The sequence below is a fragment of the Salmo salar genome, chromosome ssa16 (assembly GCF_905237065.1).
Source record: "Salmo salar chromosome ssa16, Ssal_v3.1, whole genome shotgun sequence".
In the NCBI taxonomy this organism is placed as follows: domain Eukaryota; kingdom Metazoa; phylum Chordata; class Actinopteri; order Salmoniformes; family Salmonidae; genus Salmo; species Salmo salar.
In genome coordinates, this window is record NC_059457.1 from 35,535,760 (window position 1) to 35,543,251 (window position 7,492).

Below are 7,492 nucleotides of genomic sequence, written 5' to 3' on the forward strand. Positions count from 1 at the left end.
GTTTCTTACATCTGCAAACAGCTAGTTTGTATTTTCTTAGCAAGTTAAGCTAAATTGTGTTAGCCACTAATGCTAATCGCTAGTTTATAAAAGTACTAAGTCAGTGCAAACGTAGCTAGCTAATACAGCCTGATACCAGTCAAGGTGGAGGCCTAAATCAGAATGTTGTTTATGCAAAAATATCTTCAAAATCGAAGAGGAATAGACGAAGAATGAATATGTTGGCTACATGAATAAAGATTGAATGTAGCCAAATATTATAGGGTCCCCTAGGAAACACTGAGCATCACTTTGGTTTCTACCCTGCCACAATAACTCGTCCATGGCATTTCCATTCGTTGTCATGTCAAACACTGTATTTAAAGTGCCTACTATTATTTATATTCTAACTATAGAATTAGAATAAACATTCTATTTCCATGATTCTAAAAGTTAACCCAAGTGTTTTGATCTAAATCGCAATTGCAACTTTTGGTTAAAAATAAGGCCTAGTTTTTTTCCCCATATCGTGGCAGTGTGGAAATGATCTCAAACGAGTGCAGGAAATGCAGGAAATTATTTTAGGTTGAAGTTGAATTGAACAGTATAAAACAATTCTAATGGAGAAAGACCCATTGAAATAATTTAGAATATATGTGTTGCCACCTGTGGCAGATGAATCAGAATTAGTTGGGTAACATAGATAATTAAATGTTTTTTTTTGCATAAAATGCTTACGTGAGATACTTGTCATTAGAATGTATCCCTTTGGATAATGAATGTTGGCAGTTGCACTTTTCCCTTAGCTGGGGCTCAGTCACTTGGGGCCCAGAGCGTGGAGAGGTCAAGCTTGTTTTTTACCTGTCCCTGGTGCTATGCAGAATATCAGAAAGGGAAGAGGACAGGATGGAACATTGTCTTCATATGTGAATGTGTCTTTACCTATTCTTAAACCATGTGAAGGGATGGCGTGATTAATGGGGAACCAATTACTTGTCTCCACAATGTCTGTGCGCAATTCACTCCCCTCAGTGAGCTTGTCCAGGAGTGGGATCAAGAGGGGGTTTACTTGAGATGGGAGTATCTAGAGTTGCCAATTGATATATGCCATTGGATGAGTTGGTGTTTTTGTACTATGAAGTACCAGGAACGAGATTAGAACCTCGTCTTGGGGACCAAACTGAACGATAATTTATAGTGAATGTTATCTGGCTAAGGGATACTCCTTTCTCAATTATAAATTCCCTTTGTGAACTGTTCCTAAGATCTGTGGTTCGTCATGTACGTTGAGAGGGGTGTATCTTGGCTATAAAAGATCTTTGTACTTTTGTGTAGTCACTTTTCAATGGTTCATTAGAGATAGCGCATCATTGAAAGTCAAAGGGCTTTTGCAAAGGTCTTATTATTAAAGATGTAGTTTAAGTATAACTCTAACTGGTGTGTGAAGTTTAACTCTCCTCATTTGATAATGCAGAAATTAGCCACCACACACCCTAGGGTCACGCACTACTCATAAAGCAAATTGTTATAAATCAAAACCATAAAATATCGTCAAATGCCATCATACCGTCAAAAATGTGAAAAATACCATATGATATTTTGGCCGTATCGCCCAGTCCTACCGAGAATCCACTCTCACATAGGTACGTGGTTGCAAAGGGCATCAGTGTCTTAACAGCGTGATTTGCCAAGGCAGGATACTCTGAGCGCAGCCCAATCCAGAAATCTGGCAGTGGCTTCTGATTTAATGTAATTTTCACAGAACAGCTCGGTGCAATTTCGATGAGGTTCAGATAACAGTAAGTGGACTGGAGGCAGGGCATGAAAGGGATAACGAATCCAGTTGTTTGTGTCATCCGTTTCAGAAAAGTACCTAAGTAATTGTGCATCCAACTCACTCAGGTGCTTCGCTATATCACATTTGACATTGTCCGTAAGCTTGAGTTCATTTGCACACAAAAAAATCGTACAATGATGGAAAGATCTGTGTTGTCCTTGTTAATGCAGACAGAGAAGAGCTCCAACTTCTTAATCATAGCCTCAATTTTGTCCCGCACATTGAATATAGTTGCGAAGAGTCCCTGTAATCCTAGATTCAGATCATTCAGGTGAAAAAAAACATTGTCATCATGCAAACGGTCAGACAAGTGAAAAATGATGGTCAGTAAAGGAAACTTTAAACTCGTCTCTCAATACTGTGCACCTTGATAACCAGCGCACTACTGTATGTTGTTAAAGTGTTACATGGTCGCTGCCCATATCATTGCATAGTGCAGAAAATACACGAGAGTTCAGGGGCCTTGCTTTAACAAAGTTAACCATTTTCACTGTAGTGTCCAAAACATCTTTCAAGCTGTCAGGCATTCCCTTGGCAGCAAGAGCCTCTCGGTGGATGCTGCAGTGTACACAAGTGGTGTCTGGAGCAACTGCTTGCATGCGCGTTATCACTCCACTCATATCTCCCTGTCATGGCTTTTGCGCCATCAGAACAGATACCAACACATCTCAAAGTCCATTTGATGTCACAAAGCTGTCCAATACTTTAAAAATATCCTCTCCTGTTGTCCGGGTTTCCAGTGGTTTGCAGAAGAGGATGTCTTCCATAACCTGTCTGGGCTAGGGGGCAGTATTTTCACGGCCGGATGAAAAACGTACCCAATTTAAAGAGGTTACTACTCTGGCCCAGAAACTAGAATATGCATATTATTAGTAGATTTGGATAGAAAACACTGAAGTTTCTAAAACTGTTTGAATGGTGTCTGTGAGTATAACAGAACTCATATGGCAGGCCAAAACCTGAGAAAAATCCAAGCAGGAAGTGAAAAGTCTGAGAATTGTAGTTCTTCTTTTGATTCTCTATCGAAGCTACAGTGTCTGTGGGGTGACGTTGCACTTCCTAAGGCTTCCATTGGCTGTCTAAAGCCTTTAGAAAGTGGTTTGAGCATTTTCCTGTCACTAGGCAGATAATAGGAGCTCAGTTACTGAGTGGTCTGCCTGGCAACAAAGGGATTGGATATTAGCGGTCACGCGAGCACACCGTTCCTTCTTTTTCTTCTTGAATGAATATGCTATTGTCCGGTTGGAATATTATCGCAATTTTACGTTAAAAATACCATAAAGATTGATTTTCAACAGCGTTTGACATGCTTCTAAGTACGGTAATGGAACATTTTGACTTTTCGTCTCTCGTTCCGCGCTCGCGCGTTATGCCTTTGGATAAGTGATCTGTACGCACGAACAAAACGGAGGTATTTGAACATAAATATGGATTATTTCGAACAAAAACAACATTTCTTGTGGAAGTAGCAGTCCTGGGAGTGTATTCTGACGAAGATCAGCAAAGGTAAGAGAATATTTCTAATACTAATTCTGAGTTTAGGTTGCCCGGACTTGGCGGGTGTCTGAATAGCTCACAGTGATGGCTGAGCTATGTACTCAGAATATTGAAAAATGTGCTTTCTCCGTAAAGCTATTTTAAAATCTGACACAGCGGTTGCATCCAGGGGTAGTCTATCTACAATTCTTAAAATAATTGTTGTATATTTTGTCAACGTTTATGATGAGTATTTTTGTAAATTGATGTCCACATTCACCGGACGTTTTGGTGGGAATACATTTTCTGAACATCACGCGCCAATGTAAAATGCTGTTTTTGGATATAAATATGAACTTTATCGAACAAAACATACATGTATTGTGTAACACAATGTCCTAGGAGTGTCATCTGATGAAGATCGTCAAAGGTTAGTGCTTCATTTAGCTGTGTTTTGGGTTTTATTGACACATGTCCTTGCTTGGAAAATGGCTGCGTGATTATTTTTGTCTATGTACTCTCTTAACATAATCTAATGTTTTGCTTTCGCTGTAAAGCCTTTTTGAAATCGGACAATGTGGTTAGATTAACAAGAAGTTTATCTTTAAAAGGGTGCAAAATAGTTGTATGTTTGAGAAAGTTGAATTATGACATTTTGTTGTTTTTTGAATTTGCCACCCTGATATTTCACTGGCTGTGTCCCGCTAGCGTCCCACCTAGCCCATAGAAGTTAATTGACCCCCCCATAAACGTAGTGGATATATACCAGGAGCTGTTGACTGCGAAGCAGTAATTGTTTCAAAACATCTCCTGCCACATCACTGATGCACCGTGAAACAGTATTGTTTGATGAAGGCACAGACACATAGCGTCCCACCTAGCCCATAGAAGTTAATTGACCCCCCCCATAAACGTAGTGGATATATACCAGGAGCTGTTGACTGCGAAGCAGTAATTGTTTCAAAACATCTCCTGCCACGTCACTGATGCACCGTGAAACAGTATTGTTTGATGAAGGCACAGACACATGCATACGCACACATTGTGATATTGTTGTATGGTGTTATTGAACATCTTGTGTTGTGGATATGTAGTGGTGTAGGGATGTTATGACGTACTGTTTTTTATTTTTTAGCTCATTCAGTAAAAACAGTTCAGTTTTATCTTTTGTTTTACATGTAATGTGGGAGCTTTGGTGTGTTTGGACCCCAGGAAGAGTAGCCGTTACTGGGAAAACCTGTTTTCGCTTTGTCATTATGGGGTATTGTATGTAGATTGATGAGGGTATTTTTTTTATTCCATCCATTTTAGAATAAAGCTGTAACTTAATAAAATGTGGGAAAAGTCAAGGGGTCTGAATACATTATATGTATGTGTCTCCGTCCTGTCTGTTTTAAATGTACAGTTGAAGTCGGAAGTTTACATACACTTAGGTTGGAGTCATTAATACTCATTTTTTCAACCACTCCACAAATTTCTTGTTAACAAACTATAGTTTTGGCAAGTCGGTTAGGACATCTACTTTGTGCATAACACAAGTAATTTTTCCAACAATTGTTTACAGACAGATTATTTCACTTATAATTCACTGTATCACAATTCCAGTGGGTCAGAAGTTTACATACACTAAATTGACTATGCCTTTTAACAGGGGCGGAAATCCCGGGGGGGACACGACCCCCCCATCCTGGGAAAAATATGATTTGTCCCCCCCAATATATCACTGAAACATAACTATGTAATTTAAATAATATTAATAATACGCAATGAAAGCAATTGTGCTGACTATAGACACTTAATAGCGCGTTTTTAAGTTTCAAAAGATTGCAACCCCCCCCACCCTTTGCCTCACAATGGTTTGATCCACTGCCAGTTCATTAGCTTGCTACGTAACTGACGTGAGGTTAATCCAGTCAATCGCGCACACACACTAGCTGAATATGCAGAGCTAGCGCGCAAATATTAACTATTAAGCTAGCGAGTACCTATTCCATTTATGTGGCGTCGTCAAAGATGGAATCAGCATGCAGATGATGTAAATTAGTGCTTCAAAGTCCCTGTGATAAGGTTAGCGATAAACTGAAATCCAAACTGAACAGAACTACACTCTCTTCTACCATTGTCTTAAATATATTTAATGGTCTCGTTGCAAAAGCTAAATTGTCGCAAGTGAACTTTTATTTATTTATTTTATTTCACCTTTATTTAACCCGGGTAGCAAAGATTATAGCAAACACCACTGAAACTGAATTGGTGCTCGCTAGCTTTGCAAATTCAGCTATTGTTGGAAACCAGCCAATATGAAACAAACTATTAAAATTACAAAAGGTTGCAGCATATGTTGTGTAAATGGTGAACTCATACAGCTGTCAACTCTTGTCATTTTAATCCGTTTCACATTTGCTAGCTACCTTTTAGATCGAAGCCCAAATAGAATGATTGAAGATGATAGAAGCCCATCTCCTACTGTAAATAACCTACACACTGTGTGTGTAGCCAGCCAGCCAGCCAGGTAGAAAAATGGAAGAAAAATAAAAGACGGACATCAGAGTATTTTTCAATACACCAAAACGCATAGTAAGAACCCTAGTAGCCTAATATCTCAAAGACTAGTTCATAAAATGTTCATAAGAAAGAAATGAAATTCTAATGGAAATGCTTCACAATGATGTCATTAGGCAGAGCAGGCAACAGATGGCACACAGACAGCAGAGTTGGGGACAGATATGCAGGGACAGACTGGCAGAGACAGGGAGTCTCAGGTAAGTTTGTTGAGTCTTTGTTTGGCAACATTATGAAAGTTTCTCAATTTTTTTGACTTGTAAAATAGGAACATAATTGGAAAATGCCATGGATACCCCCACTCTCAACTTAAACTGGTGACTGAACTAAGATTTGTTAAAGGCAATGGTATTGCTGTTGTGATTAGTTGTGTAGTTTTGGGTACCGGTAGTTAGGAGTACGGCAAACACCTTATTTCTTTGGTTCCTCAATATACATTTACCATATTACAATGTAGGCTATGTGTTACAGCACTACTTTTGGTGTCCCCCTCAGGAATTGCTTTCATGTAATTGTCCCCTCCAAAGTTGATATCAGATTTTCGCCAATGCCTTTTAAACAGCTTGGAAAATTCCCATTAGAAGCTTCTGATAGGCTAATTGACATCATTTGAGTCAATTGGAGGTGTACCTGTGGATGTATTTCAAGGCCTACCTTCAAACTCAGTGCCTCTTTGCTTGACATCATGGGAAAATCAAAAGAAATCAGCCAAGACCTGTAGACCTCCACAAGTCTGGTTCATCCTTGGGAGCAATTTCCAAACGCCTGAAGGTACCACGTTCATCTGTACAAACAATAGTACGCAAGTATAAACACCATGGGACCACGCAGCCGTCATACCGCTCAGGAAGGAGACGCGTTCTGTCTCCTAGAAACGAACGTACTTTGGTGCGAAAAGTGCTAATCAATCCCAGAACAACAGCAAAGGACCCTGTGAAGATGCTGGAGGAAACAGGTACAAAAGTATCTATAGCCACAGTAAAACGAGTCCTATATTGACATAACCTGAAAGGCCGCTCAGAAAGGAAGAAGCCACTGCTCCAAAACCGCCATAAAAAATCCAGACTACAGTTTGCAACTGCACATGGGGACAAAGATCGTACTTTTTGGAGAAATGTCTGATGAAACAAAAATAGAACTGTTTGGCCATAATGACAATTGTTATGTTTGGAGGAAAAATGGAGGCTTGCAAGCCGAAGAACACCATCCCAACCGTGAAGCACAGGGGTGGCAGCATCATGTTGTGGGGGTGCTTTGCTGCAGGAGGGACTGTTGCACTTCACAAACTAGATGGCATCATGAGGAAGGAAAATGATGTGGATATGTTGAAGCAACATCTCAAGACATCGGTCAGGAAGTTAAAGCTTGGTCGCAAATGGGTCTTCCAAATGGACAATGACCCCAAGCATACTTCCAAAGTTGTGGCAAAATGGCTTAAGGACAACAAAGTCAAGGTATTGGAGTGGCCATTACAAAGCCCTGACCTCAAACCTATATAAAATGTGTGGGCAGAACTGAAAAGGCGTGAGCAAGAAGGCCTACAAACCAGACTCAGTTACACCAGCTCTGTCAGGAGGAATAGGCCAAAATTCACCTAACTTATTGGGGGAAGCTTGTGGAAGGCTACCCGAAATGTTT